This window comes from Theropithecus gelada, chromosome 4 (genome assembly GCF_003255815.1).
Source record: "Theropithecus gelada isolate Dixy chromosome 4, Tgel_1.0, whole genome shotgun sequence".
Lineage (NCBI taxonomy): Eukaryota > Metazoa > Chordata > Mammalia > Primates > Cercopithecidae > Theropithecus > Theropithecus gelada.
Window position 1 is genome coordinate 135,270,315 of NC_037671.1, and position 24,371 is coordinate 135,294,685.

General features: G+C 40.6%; 1 protein-coding gene and 1 pseudogene across 4 annotated transcripts in view; one reads left to right on the plus strand and one right to left on the minus strand.

Annotated features, from left to right (window-relative positions):
• The window catches only part of CDK19 (cyclin dependent kinase 19), a 217,407-nt gene that overhangs the window by 76,975 nt on the left and 116,061 nt on the right, over positions 1-24,371 (minus strand). The window lies entirely within an intron of this gene.
• Positions 21,439-21,778, plus strand: LOC112622148 (annotated as a pseudogene).

The window sequence follows — 24,371 nt, forward strand, 5'->3', positions numbered from 1 at the left end:
TGGCCAACATGGTGAAACACCATCTCTACTAAAAATACAAAAATTAGCCAGGTGTGGTGGTGGGTGCCTATAATCCCAGCTACTCAGGAGGCTGAGGCAGGAGAATCACTTGAACCCGGGAGGCGGAGGTTGCAGTGAGCCAAGATCGCACCATTGTATTCCAGCCTGGGCAACAGGAGTGAAACTCTGTCTCTAAAAACATAAAAAAAAAATTTTTTAAAGAAAGTTAAATAAAATCATTAAAATGTGTTCATCTTATACCTGTATCACAGTCATAATTTTACCTTTTTTGAAAACAGTCATTTAATACTCATCATACAGAAATACGTCACTTGAACTGACATGAAGCTGTTTATTGTCTGACATGAAGCTACTAAATGGACATGAAACTGTTTATATGTTATTTACTGTCTGTCTCTCTCCATAACATATAAGCTCCATGAAGGCAAAGATTTTTGTTGATTTTATATCTCCAGTGCATAAAATGGTACCTAGCACATAATAAGCATTCAATAAATATTTGTCAAATAAATTAAATCTACGGAACTGGTTCTTATTCACAAAATAACTAGTAATGGCCTGTAACCTAATAAAACTTTGCTACCCTTTCATAAGTTATTCTCTTTCAAAAGGTGTTTTAAATGATTCTGTTTTCAACAAATTGAATAGACAATATCTAAAATAATTATTCCAGGGATGCTAACCCTCCACAAGCTCCATTTACTTTAGGCTTAAAAAGGAAGACTTCTTTAAATTAGCACCTACTCTACTAGAAGAATAAGAGTGCTGGCTTGAGGTAAAGAGCAGAAACACAGCTCTGAGTATCTCAGGATGGGATCTTCAACCTGGTGTATAATTCGAAGAGCAAAGGAGTGCTATGAGTGTGTTTCCCGAAAGGGCCGTGAGCACAGTAAGTGCTACAAAATCCTAAAGAAAATAACACAAAGGAACAGGGGATACAGGGAAACACAAGTGAAGCAGAGATTAACCTTTTTAGTAGTTATGTCCAAGGAATAAACATTATACAAGAGTGTATTCACTACCTCTATTTACTGAAAAAAACAAAGAAGTTAACTTTTCTACTGCTATTTACTGAAAGAAACAAATGAACAACAGTAAACAACCTAAATGTTCAATAAGAAAACTGATAAGTAAATTATGGTAAATAGCCACATATTGTAGCCTCAAATATATATACTAAAATACATTAATTACTCGAGGAAAGACTATAATGTTGTGATATAATGTAAAAGGACCACAGGCTGAGTGCAGTGGCTCACACCTGTAATCCCAGCACTTTGGGAGGCCGAGTTGGACAGATCACTTGAAGCCAGGAGTTCGAGGCCAGCCTGGACAAAATGGCAAAACCTCGTCTCTACTAAAAATACAAAAATTAGCTGGGTGTGGTGCTACATGCCTGTAATCCCAGCTACTGAGGCAGGAGACTCGCTTGAACCTGGGAAGCAGAGGTTGCAGTGAGCAGAGATCGTCCCATTGCACTCCAGCCTGGGCAACAGAGTGAGACTGTCTCCAGATAAATAAATAAATAAATAAATAAATAAATAAATAAATAAATAAATTTAAAAAATATGAAGAGATATATTTATAAAACAGAAAATAGGCTGGGCGTGGTGGCTCACACGTGTAATCCCAGCATTCTGGGAGGCCAAAGCAGGCAGATAACTTGATATCTTGAGGTCAGGAGTTCAAGGCCGGCCTGGCCAACATGATGAAACCCCATCTCTACTAAAAATACAAAAATCAGCCGAGCATGGTACCACACGCCTGTAGTCCCAGCTACTCGAGAGACTAAGGCAGGAGAATCACTTGAACCTGGGAGGCAGAGGTTGCAGTGAGCTGAGATCATACCCCTGTACTTCAGCCTGAGCGCCAGAGTGAGACATTGCCTCAAAAAAACCAAAAAACCCAACAGAAATATGCCAAAACATTAACAATAGTTATTTCTGGGTGTGAGATTACGTATAATTTATATTTCTTTCTATTTTTTCTATTTTACCAGTTTTCTACAATGAGCATTACTCTTATAATTTAAAAACAAATATATACACACACCAAAAGACAGACCTTTCCAGAAATCCACCTACCAAAATAAGACACTATCATACTGTGTCAGCTTCTTTTCATGTGGTTATCTGAGAAGGGACACAGTGAAAGAAGGAGATGGCCATACTTGTACTTTCCCCATCTCTTGGCAAAACCAGATTTTACCAACGGACTTTAATCTCTCGTCTAACAAATATTTGTTCAACATGATGTCACACAACTACAAATATGTGTAATCATACTTAAATAGCAATTAAGTAGACCATGATTTTCCTGTGTGTCTCGTATTACCTGATAACGTCTTCCATGCCAGATACTCACAGCTCAGTAACATGATCCCACTGGAGCCTAATGAAGAATGTTCAATGAACATACTAATATTTTATCTGAGCCCCTTCCAAGGCATGTAAGTAGCTATTTTTAAAGTGTCCACTTTTCACTGTTCTAAACGTAAAATAATCTACAATTAGAATTCTAAACTTTCTGTAGATCCTGACTCAATTTAGAGAGTCTGTACTAGACTAAAAATTCCAGAATCCATTCGTATTTTTATCTATACATCTTTCTTCCCTTTTCACTTTCTGTTCTCCAAGTCTATGATGTCCCCACGGGTCCCTGACTCCTTTTTCAAGGGTATTCTGAACGGAAAGGTCCTCTTATACTTCAATAACTCACTTATCTCAAAGTAAATTCAATTTTCTATTCTTGTTTGATCTCTTTTAAGTAACAGTGTGTTTCATTTGACCATCAATCTTTCCCCTTGGTGAGAACGGTATCGCTGACTTTATTTTAGAAATCGCTGAGTATCATTTTTTTAAATGTCTAACACCTCTTCCCCCTTCCCAAAGAACTGAAGGTAAATGAAGTAGTGTGTATAATGGCAAATAGGAGATTTGCCTAATTCCAAAATGTTCCAGTACTCCTAAAACTGTAATTTAAGGTTTAGTATTTGAAAGTTGACACTTTCACACCTATGACAGGCCTTTTGGAAGCTGCTCTTTATAAACCACATCAGATTCATCATAACCTTCCAGCAGGTGGCACTCATACTCTGAAAAGGGGTCTGTACAGACTAACACAGCTCTGGTTCAAGGTGGCCCTAAATTTTCTGCTTCATTTTACTTTAGTGACACTTCTTGGTTACCAGTCATAAGCTCCAGGGAGGTCAATATTCCCCATTGCCACCCAATTGAAATGACAGTGAGGCAGTAAGTAAAAGGCAAAAAATACAGGTTTTAGAATCAGAGGCTGAGTTTGAATCCTGTCTTACTAGCAGCAGTTAAGACATAAGGCAAGTCGCTTAACTCTTCTGAATCTCATAGAAGAATAAGATGTCTACTTACAAACATAAACTCAGTTTCCACAAAGAATAAATTAATATAGATTAAATACATAGCACAATGTGCCAGGCACGGTGGCCCACGCCTCTAATCCTGGCACTCTGGGAGGCCGAGGCGGGTGGATCACCTGAGGTCAGGAGTTTGAGACCAGCCTGGCCAATCTCTACTAAATCTCTACCCGATCTCTACTAAAAATACAAAAGTTAGCCAGGCATGATGGTGGGCACCTGTAGTCTCAGCTACTCGGGAGGCTGAGGCAGGAGAATTGCTTGAATCCAGGAGGTGGAGGTTGCAGTGAGTCAAGATGGTGCCACTGCACTCCAACCTGGGCAACAGAGCAACACTCTGTCTCAAAAAAAAAAAAAAAAAGTACATAGCACACTGCTTGGAATAAATTAAGCATTTGACAAATTATAGCTTTTATTATTTTTAACCACCACTATTTGCAAGAATGTTATGAAGGGTAAATTAGATAATCCACCTAGAATGCCTGGCATTGTTCTTGATAAACAGTGGCTGCTGTTGTTGTACTTAAGTGAAAATTTCAGTGCTAACCACTCCGGTTAGCTTTGACATCAGAGATACTTAGTGAGGCTGAGTTGCAAAATGCCACAGCATTTCCTTGCCAAAGTCCATGAAACACCCACTTAGTAGTTTCTATAATAATAAAATGGCTATATGAAAGTTATTTCCCTTCCCATTTTTCAACAATCTGGTTTCATTTACTCTGACTTCTAAATTCTGCATGTACTTGGTCTAAGAGAGGTATGTGAAACCAAGTAAGCTCTGTGATAAGTAAGAAATTCACATATCCTTGACTATGAGAGCATACCTATTCTTTTTTAGTATAAGTATTTAATAATTATTTTTTATTTATTTTTTTTTTGGAGACAGAGCCTCACTCTGTTGCCGGGCTGGAGTACAGTGGCATGATCTCAGCTCACTTCAACCTCCACTTCCCGGGTTCAAGTGATTCTCCTGCCTCAGCCTCCCGAGTAGCTGGGATCACAGACACATGTCACTATGTCTAGCTAATTTTTTGTATTTTTTGTACTTTTTTTTTTTAAAGTAGACATATGGTTTCACCATGTTGGCCAGGCTAGTCTCAAATTCCTGACCTCAGGTGATCCACCCGCCTCAGCCTCCCAAAGTGCTGAGATTACAGGAGTGAGCCACCATGAGATTACAGGCGTGAGTCACCATGGCCAGCCTTAATCTTTTATTAACATATTCCACATGAGAAAATTGGTACTTCCTATAAATCAACGGCACTCTGAATATACACAATTTAAATATGAAAAATGAAACAGATACAAACTAAAAGAGTTTACAAAGTAAAATCTTAATTACCTGGAATTCTGAGGGGTATTCTAACTCATTTACTGATTCATTAAGTAAACTTGCTTGCAACCCTCCTTGTTAAAAACTTCCTGCCCTGACATTTAAACAAAATGGAATTTTCATTTGACTCTATGTAGCCTTCTTTACTTATTTTTGTTGTTGTTGTTGATTTTACATTGCTATAAGACACTGGGCAGTCTTTCAGTCCCTTGGGATTTCAATAACCAACTACTAACAAATGTTTATGTCCTTCTTATTTATGCTTTTCTCCCCTTGAAATAGAATGGTGGGGCGGGGGGTGGGGAACAAGGGGTGGGGGGTGGGGGTGAAACTAACTTAAAACTTCTTATTTATATTCTGGCTTAAAAGAAAAAAGTATCAACTTATTCTCCAAATTCTGTCTCTAGTTTTCTTGTCCTTCTCCATTCCACAGTTTTTCTTAACATCTTACCCATGGACCTGAGCTTTAGCTGCTCCTTCTATGGTGAATCCCAAATCTCAGTCTCTAGCCCTAATGTCACTTCTAACTGACATCAATTTCCCAAGATGAGTAATATAATACAACCAAGAGAATATCCCACTGTAACTCAAAATCCACAGATCCAAAACTGAGTATCACTTGCCCAACTTTACCTCCTAGTGTGTTCACTATACTTGCACTGATGCCAATATTTCCCAATCATCAAGGCAGGCTGAAAACCTTATCATCAGCTGGGCATGGCGGCTCACACCTGTAATCCCAGCACTTTGGGAGGCTGAGGCAGGTGGATCACCTAAGGTCAGGAGTTAGAGACCAGATTGGCCAACATGGCAAAACCCCATCTCAACAAAAATACAAAAATTAGCCAGGCATGGTGGCTTGTGCCTGTAGTCCCAGCTACCCAAGAGGTTGAGGCAGGAGAATCGCTTGAACTCGGGAGGCAGAGGTTGCAGTGAGCCAAGATTGTGCCATGGCATTCCAGCCTGGGCAACACAGCCAGACTCTGTCTCAAAAAAAAAAAAAGAAAAGAAAACCTTATAACCAGTGTTCACTCACCAAGTGCTACATACTCTGCTTCTTAAATATCATTCATTCATTCTCACCTTGATAACTAAAATTAAAACCCTTAACCAGTATATACACAGGTGCTCTTCCCTCTGCCTAGAAAGGTACAGAAAAATATTTCCTATCTTCTTTGCCTGATAAATGCCTACTTTTTAGAAAGAACTCATTTATCACTTTTTCTAAGAAGCCTTCCCTGAAACTCTTCTTCTGAAGTGTCTCTTCTGTGTTCCCATCCACACTGAATTACCCTTCACACACTGCTAATTCAATAAAGTTATGACATAGTATAATTGTCTGTCTCCCCCTAACTGATTGTGAGATGCAGGGACTATGTCTTCCATCTATACATTTCTATTGTTTTGCACAAGCCAAACACATGTAGATTTTCAACAAATGTTGGCTAAGTGATAATCCATCTCCTATCTCTTCTAATATACTCTATGCATTGACATCAGAATATCTTCGTAAGATAAAAAGTCTGATAAATTGTTAACTCTCCTACTTCAAAATTTTAAATGGCTTCAAAGTTAAAGCTCCTAAATAGAACATTCAAAGCTATTCACCCCAAAGGTTAAAACTATTTTTCCTGTAAATAATTTGTTTTGGAGGGCCTGAGGCTCAAGCTAAAACTATACTGTAAAGATTTTAACCAAAAATATGGCAGGTGACTAAGATCCAAGTTAAGGATAAGTGGGCTTCCCCCTGCAAAAGGGAGTATCATAATTGGTATATGTATGGCCTTTACCTTCAGGATGCTCCATATGCAATCATCATGAATTGGCTTCTAAGTCGCCACTGCACAGAATTCTGCCCATTATCTCCCATGAAGCCTTGTCCTGGGACATGGGAAAGAGGCAGAAGCATGATGGAAAATACCCAGCAGATTGCAATGGGAAAAAAAAAGTCTAAAACTACCATTAGAAAACATTTGAGTGCCAAGCATATTTGAGGCACTGGGAGCCTTAGGGACTTTACAGCCTAAAAGGAACTGAAGAGACAAGACGGACAATTCTTAAATTACAATTACGGTGATATTATTAAGGAAAAATACAGAGTGCATATGTAGGAAACCTAACCTAGTCAAGAAAGTCAGAAAAGGTGCTCCTTAGGAAGTGTGCCTTATTGGGAAGAAGAGGAAATTGAGAATTTGAGCATTAACCAGCAAAAATGTGTGCTGGCAGGTATTTTCATTATATCATGAATACACAGATGCTAAAAGAACCTTTCACTATTCATCTTCTGGGTGCAAATATCAGATAAAATCCCTACTTTATTCTAAATTTGCTACAGCAGATTTCCATCACTATGTGATAGGGTGTATCTCTTATCTTTCCCAATGAATATTAATAAAATCACCTAGCACAGGACCTAACACAAAGTAGACACTCACCAAATTTTGGATGAGTAAATGAAAGTAACAGTACACTAATTGGTTTTCAAACATGTTGGTTAAATGAAATTTATTCCATATTGAGAAAATATTATTTTCAAAACCGCCATTATCAAGCACCTACAAAAATATTCAAAACACATTAAATAGATTTCTCAAGGAAATAATCATAGGTTTGAAAAATAATCATAGGTTTGAAAAAATAATCTGAAATTGATATTTGATTAAGCACAATAAAGTGTAATGTTATCCTATGTGGCCATAGTAAACCTTAGTTTTATGTCAATGCAAACTCAGGCTATTTGGTTTTACACCTAACCCATATCTTTATAACTTATACTTCTAAAATACATAGTTTCGGCCAGGTGTGGTGGCTTGTGCCTGTAATCCCAGCACTTTCGGAGGCCAAGGCAGGAGGATTGCTTGAGCCCAGGCAGTCAAGACCAGCCTGGGCAACATGGTGAGACCTCATATTTATGTTTAAAATTAATTAATTAAAAATAAAATATATAGTTTGCATTTTCTGCTTTTACTAAACAGGCTATCAGGTAAAGCCCCCTAGAATTCATACCCTTCTCTACCTCCTAGATGGCACTGGCTGAGGATCTGAAGGGAGAGGAGGAGGTCAGCTTTCTGATGGAACTTACCTAACACATGTTGGAAGTTCCACTTCTCAGGACATTGGGCATTATCAGTGGTCAGACACCCCACCCCAGATACAAGAAACTGTACTAACTTTTACAAATTAGAGCCAAGGGTTTTAAGTATTAATGGCTAAACTACCAGTACCAATGATTCAATGTATTTTAGATCACTATGCTTCTAGAGAAGATTTAACACAGTGAAGTCAAGGCTCAGACACATTATCCATTTGTAGTTCCTGAAGACCTCACAGGAACTTTAACAGTAGTAATAAGGAAAGCAGCTAAATGATCTGACCGAAATACAGTCCAGGAAATAGCTACTGTATTGTTTCCATTAAACAAAAATTCCACTTCCTTCCCACTCTGCTAAGAAAATTTGGTATGTGTTATGAGAAAACACAGAGGTGGATGAGTTTCCACAATGAAATAAATGATTTCTTCTATACTAAGCATTTACTAATTTTAATCAATAAATCCTAAAAATAGTATTTCCACTAAGAGTGATAACTTTATTTTTTTTAAAGAGCTACATTATTACGTGTGGCTTTTATGAAAATGTTAAACAATGACTAGAAAAAGAACCTAGAAATCACTAAATTATGATAATGAAGAATAAGTCACAACACCATAACTTTCTATAATTTTGTGTTTTGCAGTGCACATAGGACAACATTAATCTCAAAGTAAGCTTTCCTTGAATTTCTAAGCTTTGATATTTAATGTCTATTCAAAGATGCCTGAAAATAAATTATATACATATTTTTTGCAGGAGGAGGGGTCAAATCTCACATAGATTCTCCTCTTTGAAATGTTCTCTGACGTAAGTTCTGGTCACATACTTCCATACACTTCAAACAAACACCCACTACAGGGAAAGTTTCTTTTAAATAAAATACACAGGGAAGGCCAGGCATGGTGGCTCACGCCTGTAATCCCAGTACTTTGGGAGGCCGAGGTGGGCAGATCACTTGAGGTCAGGAGTCCGAGACCAGCCTGGCTAACATGGCGAAACCTCGTCTCTACTAAAAATACAAAAATTAGCTGGGCATGAATTACTTGAACCCGGGAGCCAGAGGTTGCAGTGAGCCGAGATCACAACACTGCACTCCAGCCTGGGCAACGGAGCAAGATTCCATTTCCAAAAAAAAATATATATATATATATACACACACATGCACACATATATATATAAGTATATATATGTGTGCGTGTGTGTGTATATATATATATATGTATGTGTGTGTGTGTGTGTATATATATATATATAAAAAATACAGGGAAGGTTTTTTTCCAAGATGGCAGACTGAAGGCAGTGTTAGCATACCTCTCCCACTAGGAAAGACAAAATAGCATGTAAAGACTCACTCTGGGAACTGTTTTTCCAAGAAGCAACACAGGAACTTAGGAAACCTGAAAAAATCCACAGACCCTTTGAAAGAAGTAGCAGGCTGCAGCCTACACCGTGAACCAAGCAAAAAACTGTAAGTCTCCTGAGTGTGAGAGGGGGAGAGACTGCCTCCAAGATATACATCCCCACCAGGGAACCTGGAAATCCAAGCCACAGAGAAGGACCCCACCCAGCACAGGAGCTGATTTAGGGAGTTGTGAGGAATGCAAAAGCAGGAGCAGCAGTGGGAAGAGCCTTGCATGCATTCTCCAGTGCAGACTGAGGGAAGCCATTCTACCTCACAGGGGACTTCGTGGAAGTCTGCCAGCTAACTCAGCAGTGGCTGCAGGTTGAAAGAAGCCCTCAACTAAATTTCACAATATAACCTCAAGTGAGGACAAACTCCCTTGGCCAGAACTAGGCAACGAGTGGGAAGTGTGCTGCAGCCATGAGTGCAGAAGCTGGGCGCCCTGCCTTTGCCAGCAGACTGGGAGGGGCAGTTGCTATCTCCAGGTGGAAGGCTTACACCCTGGGGCAGTTTTGGGTTCTGAGCATAGACAGCCTGGAACTTAGCTCATTGCTGCTAGCAGATTACGGTGGGTGTCAGATCTGCCTTGCCAAGTGCATGGTAACTGGGTGGGGCTTACTGCCGCATACTACTCCCCACTCCCTGTGTGAAGTCTTCTGTGCAGCAGAGGCAGCTACGTTCCTCTCTGGAACATTACCCCAGAGGCCAGAGAACCACCTCCTGACTCCCACAGGGGCCGCTGCTTTCCCTGCATGCAGGGAATCAGAGCACAGACCTATGTGACTGAGCCCCCACCTGGCTTTGTCCCTCCACCTACCCTGGTAGCTTAACACAAAAGACAAAAACTTTTGGGAGCTTTTTGGCCCCACCCATCACCTGAGAAACGAGAGTACCTCCCCTGGGTAACACAAGGCAAGTAAAAATCCCACCACTACTCCCACAGCTGGTGCTCTCTTGCAAGCATCACTTCCTGGCTGCAGGCCAATCAAACAGTCCATTAAAAGTCCATTAAAGTATCTCCAGGTAGAATAACATTGACATTGTGCCCAGGAAGGAAAAAACTTGTGCATCACCACTGCCTGTACCACTCTGGCTAACCAGGAGGTCCTGAATCTGCCAAGAGGGCAGGTTCATTACTATTACAATCGGCATTTGAGAACGCCAACATACTAAGGCTATCTATATCTAAGGCATCTCAGAGTCTGCGTCACTCCCTGGCCACCCCCATCAGACCTGGTGCTGGTACCCACTGCTGAAAGACTTGAGGACAGGTCACATCACTGGATTCTTTGCAGACATTCTGCAGCACCAGCCTGGAGTGTGGCAGCCCCACTGGGCAGCTAGACCCAGAGGAGCAGCAGCATTCACAGTCATCTGGCTCTCAGGGACTCCAACTCCTAGGGGAAGGGGAAGTGCACCATATCAAAGGAACATCCCGTGGGACAAAATATTTGGGACAGCAGGCTTTGAGTCCCAGATCTTTCCACTGGTGGTAAATTTCTTTCAGCAGAGGCATAGTTGCAGTGCTGGGCTCAGTGGGGAAAGTCTGCAGCTCTACCCCAACAGTCAGGCAGCCCTGGTGCTCATAAAGGGTCTTGGAGAAGGGGGCTTCTTTTCCCCCTTACTCACCACTGCAGACAGTTAGGGCTTCTCCCACAGGAGCTCAGCATGTGTGCACCTATAGACAGCCTTTCTGGAACACTTCACAGTGACTACATCCCCACAGGAGGAGTATCCGCCAGGTTCAGGCTTGCGTAAGAGGTAGAGTCACAACTCCTCTCTACTCAGAACATCAACATTCCTGCAGATGAAGAAGTGCCCATCTGATAAATAGCCGGACCACTGGATCAGAAGTGGGTCTAGGAGAGCCAGCTTCCCTGCTGACCTGGCAGGGGAGCTGAGATGGCTCCCACCTTTACCCCGATAAGACCTCAGTGCATTCCACTGAGAGCTTTCCCAGCCACGCTCTGTCAAGGCTGTGACTTCTGCCCACCATTGGCTATTGCATTTACCCAACTGCTTTAGCCACAACAGGTTTCTACCCAAGAACACCTCCCCTACTGGCCTGAAGCTTAAAAGTCACCCTAGTAAATAAAATACTGGGGAAAAAATAAATAAATAAGTCCACACCACAAAGGAACGAGATAAGCTTCAAGAGACCTCTGCCATTCCAACCCTACAGGAGACAATGAATGTTCGCACACACTGAGCACACTGCTACTACAACCAGCATCTGAGACAGTCATCAAAGACTCTCTATAACGAAGGAGCTCATATAGAGTCATCACCCCTGAAAACACCAAAAGCCAAATTAGGCTGCAATAAACTATAAACATTAAAGTCACATCCTTAAAGAAGGGAAAAAGAAATTTTATAAAAAGTCAAATAAAAAAAAAATCAAGAATAATTAGGAAAGATAATTTGGTTCCTTCCAAATGAAAAGGAACCAGAAAAATAATTCTGGTAATAGAATAAAACAGAGCTCAACAACATCCACAAAAGATTACACTCGCCCTCCAGCAATGGATCCAAACCAAGTTGAAATATTTGAAATATCAGATAAAGAATCCAAAAGGTTGATTATTAAGCCACTCAAGGAGATTCCAGAGAAATGTAAAAACCAACATAAAGAAAATGTTTTTAAAAAATCCAGGATACGAATGAAAAATTTTCTAAGAGATAGACATCTTCAAGAAAACCCCAGGCTGGATGTGGCGGCTCACACCTATAATCCCAGCACTTTGGGAGGCCGAGGCGGGTGGATCACGAGGTCAGGAGTTCAAGACCGGCCTGGCCAACATAGTGAAACCCCGTCTCTACTAAAAATACAAAAAAAATTAGCCGGACGTGGTGGCGGGCACCTGTAGTCCCAGCTACTCGGGAGGCTGAGGCAGAAGAATGGCGGTAACCTGGGAGGTGGAGCTTGCAGTGAGCCGAGAACGCGCCACTGCACTCCAGCCTGGGCGACAGAGTGAGACTCCATCTCAAAAAAAAAAAAAAAGAAAGAAAAATCAATCAGAACTTCTGGAAATGAAAGACACACTGGCCGGGCGCGGTGGCTCACGCCTGTAATCCCAGCACTTCGGGAGGCTGAGGCGGCGGATCACGAGGTCAAGAGATCAAGATCATCCTGGCCAATATGGTGAAACCCAGTCTCTACTAAAAATACAAAAATTAGCTAGGCATGGTGGTGCGCGCCTGTAGTCCCAGGTACCCAGGAGGCTGAGGCAGGAGAATCGCTTGAACCCGGGAGGCAGAGGTTGCAGTGAGCCGAGATCATGCCACTGCACTCCAGTCTGGTGACAGAGTGAGACTTCATCTCAAANAATTCTCATCCTTAGGGGGAAAAAAGAAATGTAAAAACAAACAAAAGAAACAGAGTCAAATCTAACATAAATTTAAGAATAATTAGAAGAAATAGTCTACCCAAATGAAAAGGAACCAGAAAAATAACTCTGGTAATATGATAAAACAGGGTGCTATAACACTCCCATAAGATCACACTAGCTCTCCAGCCATGAATGCAAACTAAGATGAAATCTTTAAAATACCAGATAAAGAATTCAGAAGGTCAATTATTAAGCTGCTCAAGAAGATAGCAGACAAAGGTGAAAACCATCATAAAGAAGTTTAAAAGGCAGTTCAGGATATGAATGAAAAATTTTCTAGAGATATCAAGAAAAACCAATCAGAACTTCTGGAAATAAGACACACTGACGGAATTATAAAATGCAGTGGAAAGTTTTAACAATAGACTAGAACAAGTAGAAGAAAGAATTTCAGGCTCGAAGCTAAGGCTTTTGAACTAACCCAATCAGGAAAAAAAAAAAAAAGAATTTGAAAAATGAACAAAGTCTCCAAGAAATATGAGATTATGTAAAATAGGCAAAGCTAAAAATAATTGGTGTTCCTAAGGGAGAAAAGAAAAAGTCTGGAAAACTTATTTGAGGGAATAATTGAGGAAAACTTCCTGGCCTTTGGCTAGAGATTTAGATATACAAATATAAGCAGCACAAAGAACTCCTGGAAAATTCATTGCAAAAAGGTCATCATGAAGGCATATAGTCAGTCAACAGCCTCTCTAAAGTTAACATGAGGCTGAGTGCAGTGGCTCACTCCTGTAATCCCAGCACTCTGAGAGGTCAAAGTGAGTGGATCACCTGAGGTCAAGAGTTTGAGACCAGCCTGGCCAACATGGCGAAACCCTGTCTCTACTAAAAATACAAACATTAGCCAGACACGTTGGCGGGCACCTGTAATCCCAGCTACTTGGGAGGCTGAGGCAGCAGAATCATCTGAATCCAGGAGGCAGAGGTTGCAATGAGCCAAGATCGTGCCACTGCACTCCAGCCTGGGCAACGAAGTGAGACTCCATCTCAAAATAATAATAATAATAATAAACCCAAGGCAAAGGGGTGAAAAAAAGATATTCCACGCAAATGTAAAGCAAAAGTGAGCAAAAGAGTTAAAATCTGACAGACACGAGACAGGACTAATGTGGAACTCCTACTTGGACAGACAGAACAGCGTGTGGAGACTCACACTGTGAACTTTTGCTCCAAGAACCACTGCAGGAGCATACCAGGAAAACTGAAAGAATTCACAGACCCTTTGAAAGACGCAGCTGGCCACTGCAGTTCCCAAAGTGTGAGAGGGGGAAAAGTCTGCCTCTGAACACACATACCCACTGGGGAACCTGAAAATGCAGATCATGGGAGAAAGATTTAGCTTTACCTAGAGCCGAAATGGATTTAGTGAGCTAAGCAAAATATAAAAGTAGAAGAAGCAGTGGGAAGAGCCCTGCAGGCACCTCCGGTCTCCAGCAGGTGGGAAGGAGCAAGGCTGGAAAGCCCTGCTTACTTTCTCAGTGGAGTTATGCCCTGGGGCAAGACTGCAGCCTTGTAGGCTGGGTGCCTGGATATAAACTTGGTGCTGTTAGTGGGGCAAAACAGGAGTGAGGCTGGCCTTGCTGGCTGTGTAGGAGCTAGGTGAAGCCTGTCATTGCTGGCTTTCCCCTAGTTCCCTGGTAACCTGTATGACACAACAGAGGCAGCCATCATTCCCCTTGGAACATAATCCCATTGGCCTGAGAACCACCCCATCCCCCATATTGGCCACAGCAAGGCCCGCCCTGAGCTCAGACCCACCTAACTCTGCCCACACCTGATGGTTTTTCTCTATCTGCCCAAGTAGCTGAAGACAAAAAACATAAATGCTTGGGAGCTCAATGGCCCCACCCACAGCCTGAGAAACCTGAATATCTGTCCATAAATGAAGAGGAGATAAAGTCTTTTTCAGACAAGCAATTGCCGAGTGAATTTGCCACTACCAAGCAAGCACTACAATAAATGCTAATAGGAGTTCTAAATCTTGAAACAAAAATCTCAAAATACACCAAAATAGATCCTCCTTATAGTATAAATCTCACAGGGCCTATAAAACAATACCACAACGGAAAAAAAAACAAGGTGTTCAGGCAACAACTAGCATGACGAATGGAACAGTAACTCACATCTCCATACTAATGTTGAATGTAAATGGCTGAAATGCTCCACTTAGAAGATACAGGATGACAGAATGCATAAAAATCCACCAACCAAGTATCTGCTGTCTTCAGGAGACTCACCTGACACATAAGGCCTCATATAAGCTTAAAGTAAAGCGGTAGAAAAAGATATGCAAAAGGAAACTATGTTTTCATGCAAAAGGAAACTAGAAGCCAGCAGGAATAGCTATTCTTATATCAGACAACACAGACTTTAAAGCAACAACAGTTTTAAAAGACAAAGAGGGACATTATATAATGATAACAGGATCAGTCCAACAAAAAAGTATCACAATCCTAAAGATATATGCACCTGACACTGGAGCTCCCAAATTTATAAAATTACTACTAGACCTAAGAAATGAGATAGAGGGCAACACAGTAATAGTGGGGGACCTCAATACTCCACTGACAGCACTAGACAAGTTAAGACAGAAAGTCAACAAAGAAACAAGGGACTTAAACTATACCCTAGAACAAATGGACTTAACAGATATTTACAGAACATTCTACCCAACAACTGCAGAGAATACATTCTTTTCATTAGCACATGGAACATTCTCCAAGACAGATCATATGATAGGCCACAAAAAAAGTGTCAGTAAATTTAAGAAAATCGAAATTATATCAAGCACTGTCTCAGAACACAGTAAAACAAAACTGGAAATTGGCCGGGCATGGTGGCTTACGGCTATAATCCCAGCACTATGGGAGGCCGAGGCGGGCAGATCGCCTGAGGTCAAGAGTTTGAGACTAGCCTGGCCAACATGGCAAAAGGCAGTCTCTACTAAAAACAAAAAATTAGCTGGGCATGGTGGCAGGTGCCTGTAATCTCAGCTACTCAGGAGGCTGAGGCAGAAGACTCGCTTTAACCCAGGATGCAGAGGTTGCAGTGAACTGAGATCGCACCATTGCACTCCAGTCTGGGCAAGACAGTAGGACAAGACAGAAAGAAAAGAAAGAAAATTGGAAATTAACTCCAAAAGGAAGCCTCAAAACTACACAAATACATGGAAATTAAATAATCTGCTCCTGAATGACCTTTGGGTTAACAATGAAATCAAGATGAAAATTTAAAAATTATTTCGACTGAATGATAATAGTGACACAACCCAGCAAAACCTCTGGAATACAGAAAAAGCACTGCTAAAAGGGAAGTTCACAGTATTAAATGCCTAAAAATGTCTGAAAAATCACAAACTGACAACCTAAAGTCACACCTCAAGGAGCTAGAGAAACAAGGACAAACTAAACCCAAAGTTAGCAGAAGAAAACAAATAAAGATTAGAACAGAACTAAATAAAATTGAAACAAAAAAATTACAACAGATCAATGAAACAAATAACTGGTTCTTTGAAAAGATAAACAAAATTGATAGACCATTAGCAAGATTAACCAAGAAAAGAAGAGAGAAGATCCAAATAAGCTCAATTAGAAATGAAACTGGAGATATCACAACCAATACCACAGAAATACAAAAGATTATTCAAGGCTACTATGAACACCTTTATGCGCACAAAGTAGAAAACCTAGAGGAGATGAGTAAATTCTTGAAAATATACATCCCTCCTAGACTACATTGGGAAGAAATAGAAACTCTGAACAGACCAATAACAAGTACTGAGATTAAAATAGTAATTTAAAAAAAAAAACTACCAACAAAAAAAGTCCAGGACCAGATGGATTCACAGCTGAATTCTATCAGACATTCAATGAAGAACTGGTACCAATCTTACTGAAACTATTCCAAAAGATAAAGAGGAAATCATCCCTAAATCATTCTATGAAGCCTGTATCACCCTAATGTCAAAACCAGGAAAGGACATATTGAAAAAAGAAAGCCATAGACCAATATTCCTGATGAACACAGATGTAAACATCCTCAACAAAATACTAGCTAACCAAATCCAACAGCATATCAAAAAGATAATACACCATGATCAAGTGGTTTCTTCTTTTTTTTTTTTTCTTGAGACGCAGTCTTGCTCAGTCGCCCAGGCTGGAGTGCGGTAGCGCGATCTCAGCTCACTGCAAGCTCTGCCTCCCGGGTTCACGCCATTCTCCTGCCTCAGCCTCCCAAATAGCTGGGACTACAGGCACCTGCCACTACGCCGTTAATTTTTTTGTATTTTTAGTAGAGACGGGGTTTCACCGTGTTAGCCAGGATGGTCTCGATCTCCTGCCCTCGTGATCCGCCCGCCCGCCTCAGCCTCCCAAAGTGCTGGGACTACAGGCGTGAGCCACCGTGCCCGGCCCAAGTGGTTTCATAGCAGTGATACAAGGATGGTTTAACATACGCAAGTCAGTAAATATGATACACCACATAACCATAGTCAAAAACAAAAATGATATGATCATGTCAATAGATGCAGAAAAAGCATTTGAAAAAATCCAGTATCCCTTTAGGATTAAAACCACCAACAAAATCAGCATAAAAGGAACATACCTTAAGGTAATAAAAAGCATCTATGACAAACCCACAGCCAACATTATACTGAATGAGGAAAAGTTGAAAGCATTTCCAGTGAAAACTGGAACAAGACAAGGATGCCCACTTTCCCCACTTCTATTCAACACAGTACTGGAAGTCCTAGCCAGAGCAATCAGACAAGAGAAAGAAATAAAGGGCATCCACATTGGTAAAGAGGAGGTCAAAGTGTCGCTGTTTGCTGATGATATGATTGTATACCTAGAAAACCCTAAAGAGGCATCCAAAAAGCTCCCAGATCTGATAAACAAATTCACCAGGCCGGGTGCAGTGGCTCATGTCTGTAATCCCAGCACTTTGGGAAGTTGAGGCAAGTGGATCACCTGAGGCCAGGAGTTCGAGACCAGCCTGGCCAACATGGCAAAACCTCGCCTCCACTAAAGATACAAAAAACTGTTTGGCGCAGTGGCTCACACCTGTAATCCCAGCACTATGGGAGGCTGAGAGGGGGCAGATCACTTGAGGCTGGGAGTTCGAGACCAGCCTGGCCAACATGGCAAAACCCCATCTCTTCTAAAAATACAAAAATTAGCCAGGTGTGGTGGTGAGCACCTGTAATCCCAGCTACTCCAGAGGCTGAGGCAGGAGAATTGCTTGAATCTAGGAGGTGGAGGTTGCAGTGACCTGAGATCACGCCACTGCACTCCAGCCTGGGCGACAGAGCGAGACTCCATCTCAAAAAAAAAAAACAAGAATGCAAACAATAAGCTGGGCATGGTGGTGTGCGTCTATAATCCCAGCTACTCAGGAGGCTGAGACAAGAGAATTGCTTGAACCCGGGAGGCGGAGGTTACAGTGAGCCGAGATCAAGCCATTGCACTCCAGCCCGGACAACAATAGTGAAACTCTGTCTCAAAATAAATAAATTAAATAAATATAAATAAAAATAAAAAATAAATTCAATAAAGTTTCAAATTACAAGATCAATGTACACAAATTAGTAGCACTGCTATGCACCAACAGTGACCAAGCTGAGAATGAAAGCAAGAACTCAACCCCTTTTATAATAGCTGCCAAAAAAATAAAATAAAATACTTAGGAATATAGCTAACCAAGGAGAGAAATATACCTAACCAAGGAGGTGAAAGATCTCCACAAGGAAAACTACAAAACACTGCTGAAAGAAGTCATAGATGATATAAACAAATGGAAAAACATCCCATGCTTATGGGTGGGTAGAATCAATGTTGTGTAGATGACCACATTGCCAAAAGCAATCCATAAATTCAATGCAATTCTCATGAAAATATCATCATCATTCTTCACAGAACTAAAAAAAGCAATCCTAAAATTAATATGGAATGAAAAAAAAGAGCCCACATAGCCAAAGCAAGACTAGGCAAAAAGAACAAAGCTAGAGGGATCACATTACCCAATTTCAAACTATACTACAAGGTTATAGTTACCAGAACAGCATGGTACTGGCATAAAAACAGGCACAAAGACCAACGAAACAGAATAGAGAACCCAGAAATAAAGCCAAATACTTACAGTAAACTGATCTTCGACAAAGCAAACAAAAACATAAAGTGGGGAAATGACGCCCTATTCAATAAAATGTGCTGGGATAATTCAGAAGCCACAGGTAGAAGAATGAAACTGAATCCTCATCTCTCACCTTATACAGAAATCAACTAAAGATGGATCAAAGACTTAACTCTAAGGCATGAAACCATAAAAATTATAAAAGATAAACATAAAAAACCCTTCTGGACATTGGAATAGGTAAATAATTTATGACTAAAAGCCCAAAAGCAAATGTAAAAAAAGCAAAAATAAACAAATGGGGCCTAATTAAACTAAGAAGTTCCTGCACAGCAAAAGAAATAATCATAAATAAACAAACAACCCACAGAATGGGAGAAAATATTTGTTAACTATGCATCCAACAAAGGACTAATATCCAGAATCTACAAGGAACTGAAACAAATCAGCAAGAAAAAAATAATAATAATTCCATCAAAAAGTGGGCAAATGACAAACATTTCTCAAAAGAAGATATACAAATGGCCAACAAATATGTGAAAAAAATGCTCAACATCACTAATCATCAGGGAAATGAAAATGAAAACCACAATAAGATACCACCTTACTTCTGCAAGAATGGCCATTAAGAAAGCCAAAAAACAATAGATGTTGGTGTGGCTATGGTGAAAAGGGAATACTTAACACTGCTGGTTGGAATGTAAATGAGTACAACCTCTATGAAAAACAGTATGGAAAATTCTTAAAGAACTAAGCGTAGATCCACCATTCAACCCAGCAATCCCACTACTGGGTGTCTACCCAAAGAAAAAGAAGTCATTATATCAAAGACAGCTGCATACATATGTTTATCACAGCACAATCCACAATTGCAAAGATATGGAACCAACCTAAGTGCTCACTAACCAATGAGTGGATAAAGAAAATGTAGATAGCCAGGTGCAGTGGCTCACACCTGAAATCCCAGCACTTTGGGAAGCTGAGGTGGGCAGATTTCCGGAGCTCAGGACTGGCCTGGGCAAGATGACGAAACCCCATCTTTACAAAAAATTAGCCAGGCATAGTGACACACACCTGTATGTTAGGGGGTTGAGGTGGGAGGATTGCTTGGGCCCAGGAGGTCAAGGCTGCAGTGAGCCATGTTCATGCCACTGCACTCCAGCCTGGGTGACAAAGTGAGACCCTGTCTCAAAAAAAAAAAAAAAAAGTGGTATATATACACCATGAACTACTACTCAAGTCATAAAAAAAGAATGAAATAATGTCTTTTCAGAAACTCGAGGCTGGGCACGGGGGCTCACGCCTGTAATCCCAGCACTCTGGGAGGTCAAGGCAGGTGGGTCACCTGAGGTCAGGAGTTCGAGACCAGCCTGGACAACATGGTGAAATGCCATCTCTACTAAAAATACAAAAATTAGCTGGTTGTGGTGGTGCATGTCTGTAATCCCAGCTGCATGGAAGGCTGAGGCAGGGGAACTGCTTGAATGCAGGAGACGGAGGTTGCAGTGAGCTGAGATCACGCCACTGCATTCCAGCCTGGGCAACGAAGTGAGACTTCGTCTCAAAAACAAAAAGCATGGATAAGCTGGAGGCCATGATTTTAAGTGAAAAAACTCAGGAACAGAAAACCAAATACCATATGGTGGGAGCTAAGCTATGGATACACAAAAGTATACAAAGTGGTATAATGGATATCCGAGATTCAGAAGGAGGGAGGGTGGAAGGATATTAAAAAATTATATATTAGTTATAATGTACACTACTCGGGTACCAGATGCACTAAAAATCTCAAAATTCACCACTATATAATTCATCCATGTAACCAAAAACTACTTGTACCCCACAAGCTATTCAAATTTTTAAAATATTAAAAATAAAATAAAACACACAAGGGTCAATAAATTTGACTACAGAACTATCTTGTACAGAAAATACATCCTGAACAAAGTCAAAAAGCTAACAAAATGTTTGGAAATCATCAAGTCATAAGAAAATAAATGGCTGATTTGCTTGACTTACAGCAGGGGTCCTCAACCCCTGGGCCACAGACCCATACTGGCTCATGACCTGTTAGAACAGGTGGAGGTGGGCAGCGGGTAAGTAAGCGAAGCTTCCTCTGTATTTACAGCTGCTCCCCAATGCTCACATGACCACCTGAGCTCTATCTCCTGTCAGATAAGCAGCAGCATTAGATTCTCATAGGACCACGAACCCCATTATGAACTGCACATGCAAAGGATCTGGATTGCGCGCTCCTTATGAGAATCTAATGCTTGATGATCTGTCACTGTCTCCCAACACCCCCAGATAGAATCATCTTGTTGCAGGAAAACAAGTTCAGGGTTCCCACTGATTATACATTATGGTGAGATGTATAATTATTTCATTATATATTGCAATGTAGTAATAATAGAAATAAAGTGCATAATAAATGTAATGTGCTTGAATCATCCAGAAACCATCCCCCCAACCCCACTCTGTGAAAAAGTTGTCTCCACAAAACCAGTCCCTGGTGCCAAAAAGGTTGGGGACTGCTAGCTTACAGAGCTTATAAAATTCAGCTTTTTTTAGGAAGATGTGGTCACAGGTGCTGGGGAGCTCTGGTCTGCCACTCCTGCTCTTGACTCAATGCTGCTCACTCTTGCTGAGGAACAGGTCAGTAAGGAAGCCATGCCACATCCATGGTCTTTAAAGATACCAGAAAAACAGCTGTGGAGCCAGAGGTGGTACTTCATGGAATTAGAATAAAACCCCTGGAGAAGGTGTGTGCTGACTTGATCACAGGCAAAAAGTTTAAAAATCTCAAAGTAAAAGGACCAGTTTGTATGCCTACCAAGATTCTGAAAATCACTACAAGAAAAACTCCTTGTGGTGAAAGTTCTAAGGCATTGGGATGGCTTCCAGATGAGAATCCAAAAGTGACTCATTGACTTGCACAGTCCTTCTAAGACTGTCAAGCAGATTATTTCCATCAGTATTGCGCCAGGAGTTGATTCTGAAGTCACCAATGCAGATGTTTAAGTCAACTATTTTAATAAATTAATTACTAGTTGTTAAAAAAAAAAAAAAAGAAAAGAAAAAAGAAAGAAAAATGGAGCCGGGCGTGGTGGCTCACACCTGTAATCCCAGCACTTTGGGAGGCCAAGGCGGGTGGATCACAAGGTCAGGAGATCGAGACCATCCTGGCTAACATGGTGAAACCTTGTCTCTACTAAAAATACAGAAAAAAAAAAAATAGCCGGGTGTGGTGGCAGGCATCGCAGTAGTTCCAGCTACTTGGGAGGCTGAGGCAGGAGACTGGCATGAACCCGGGAGGTGGAGGCTGCAGTAAGCCGAGATGGAGCCACTGTACTCCAGCCTGGGCAACAGAGTGAGACTCAGTCTCGGAAAAAAAAAAAATGAAAAAGAAAAATGGAAAACCCTTCAGAGTCCAATGGGCAGAGAATATGAACAGACATTTCACAAAAATAAATATAAATTAAAATAGTCAAAAATTATCTAACAATATGACTATCTCAACTTAAGAATGCAAATTGGAACAATGGAGATATATTTTTCATTGATCAGATTGGGAAAAATTTTAAAGCTTAAAAGCATCTAGATGGCATCAATAAGGAACTGGTTGAAGAAATTAAACTCCATCCCTACAATGGAATATTATATAGCCATTAAAAAGAATGCAATAAGAGGCCAGGTGGATGGGCTGGGCGCGGTAGCTCATGCCTGTAATCCCAGCACTTTGGGAGACCAGGGTGGGTGGATCATAAATTCAGGAGTTCAAGACCAGTTTGGCTAACATGGTGAAACCCCATCTCTACTAAAAATACAAAAATTAGCCAGGCGTGGTGGTGCACTCCTGTAGTCCCAGCTACTCGGGAAGCTGAGGCAGAAGAATCACTTGCACCTGGGAGGCGGAGGTTGCAGTGAGCTGAGATTGTTCTACTATACTCCAAACTGGGTGACTGAGTAAGACTCTGTCTCAAAAAAATACAAATAAAAATAAATAAGAGGCCAGGTGGCTCATGCCTGTAATTCCAGTACTTTGGGAGGCCAAGGCAGGAGGACTGCTTGAGCCCAGGAGTTTGAGACCAGACTGGACAATATAGTGAGACCTCATCTCTACAAAATATAAAAAATTAATTAGCTGGGCATGGTGGCTCACACCTGTAGTCTTAGCTGCTCAGGAGGCTGAGGCTGGACAATTGCTTGAGCGTGGGTGGTTGAGGCTACAGTGAGCTCTGACTGTGCCACTACACTGCAGCCTGGGCAACATAGTAAAACTCCATCTCTACAAAAAAAATTAAAATTAAAAATATTAGCCAGGTGTGTTGGCATGTACCTGTAGTCCTAGTTAACTTGAGAGGTTAAAATGGGAGGATTGTTTGAGCCCAGGAGTTTGAGGCTGCAGTGAGCCATGATCACAACACTGCACTTCAGCCTGGGAGACAGAGGAAGACTCTGACCAAAAATAAAAATAAATTTTAAAAATGACCTTTGACTTGGGGGTTAAAAAAATGATATCTGTATTGTCGATATGGAAAGATCACTAAGACATAATATTAAGTGATAAAGATGGAACAGAATATATATATCTATCTCTTTAGTATTTTTAAAAGATACATATGTAGTGGTACATGCACAAAAAATGTCATTATAAGAAGCCATTTTTACTAGCTACTTTTGTGCAGAATGACCAGGTGTTAAAGAAGACAAAGGTTTAACATTTTTCATTTTATATCTTTCTGGATGACTTTAATATAACAAATAGCAATTGTGATATTGTTTGAATTCTTATTATGTATATATTTCTATTTCTGAAATGTCAACAGGAGTTAACTAGTGAATCAAATTTGGTTTGCTACTTTATGTTGCTCTGTATTTTTCAAATTATTTTTTGTAAAAGCCTACTCTAAGGTATTGTTTTTCAAACTGCAGCTTATGACCCATTAGTGAATCATGAAATCCATCTACTGAGTTGCAACCAGCATTTCCCCCACCATATCACTAGCAAGTGAAATAACCTGAACTGGACTAAAATAGAAAATAATTGAAAACACCAGTGCACATCATGGATTATGAGCAAGAAAGAACCAGACAAAGAACAGGCAAGCTGACTCAAAGTTTGAAAACCTCTGCTCTAAGATATTATGTTAGTAGTACTTTGAATAGGGTGCTTAGGGAAATATATTAATTATGTTATAATTAATATTTCAAAACCAAGAATCATTTTATGTTAAATGGAGTTTTTATATGCCAATTCTTAGTATGATCAATTTCCAAAAAATGCTATTAATTGAAATGATAATGGAGAAAATATATAATTTCCGAAAATTCAGAGACAAAACTAAAAGGACAGCTATACAACATACACTGACTTGAATGAAATTGAAAAAAATCAAACTGCCAGGCACAGTGGTTCACACATCTAGTTCCAGCACCTTACGAGGCCAAAGCAGGAGGACTACTTGAGCCCAGGTGTTAAAGACCAGCCTCGGCAACACAGGGAAACCTTGTCTCTACAAAAAATTTTAAAATTAGCCAGGTATGGTGGCATGCACCTGTAGTCCCAGCAACTCGGGAGGCTGAAGTGGGAGGACTGCTTGAACCCAGGAGT